The sequence below is a fragment of the Aptenodytes forsteri genome, unplaced genomic scaffold (assembly GCF_000699145.1).
Source record: "Aptenodytes forsteri isolate BGI_AS27 unplaced genomic scaffold, ASM69914v1 Scaffold547, whole genome shotgun sequence".
NCBI lineage: Eukaryota > Metazoa > Chordata > Aves > Sphenisciformes > Spheniscidae > Aptenodytes > Aptenodytes forsteri.
Genome location: NW_008795324.1, coordinates 136,105 through 136,410, shown reverse-complemented (window position 1 = coordinate 136,410; position 306 = coordinate 136,105). Strand labels below are relative to the sequence as shown.

Genomic DNA, 306 nt, shown 5'->3' with positions numbered 1-306 from the left:
GCGGGAAGGGGAACCGCGCTCGACCTCGCCCCCAGAGCCAGGCGTGTGAGCACCCCGCTGCCGTCCCACCCCGGGGAGCGCTGGGTGCCCCGGTCCCCCGGGAGAGGACACGGGGTGGCGAGGGGACCCCACGTCCCCTCCCCGCAGGGGCGGAGGGGCTGGGGGGGGCCGCGCAGGGCTGAGCCATGGAGACTTCTGGGGATGGCGGATGCTGCTGGGGGTCTCACGAGGAGGGGAGAAAGTCCAGTCCTGGGGGCACGTTTGGGGCTCCCGCCCTCCTGCCATCCTTCCAGCTCGGCCGCCGCT

The 306-nt window shown here is 74.8% G+C and overlaps 1 protein-coding gene across 1 annotated transcript in view; it reads right to left on the bottom strand.

Annotated features, from left to right (window-relative positions):
* The window catches only part of SLC39A5 (solute carrier family 39 member 5), a 15,300-nt gene that overhangs the window by 4,160 nt on the left and 10,834 nt on the right, over nt 1-306 (bottom strand). The gene's annotated exons all lie outside the window — the stretch shown is intronic.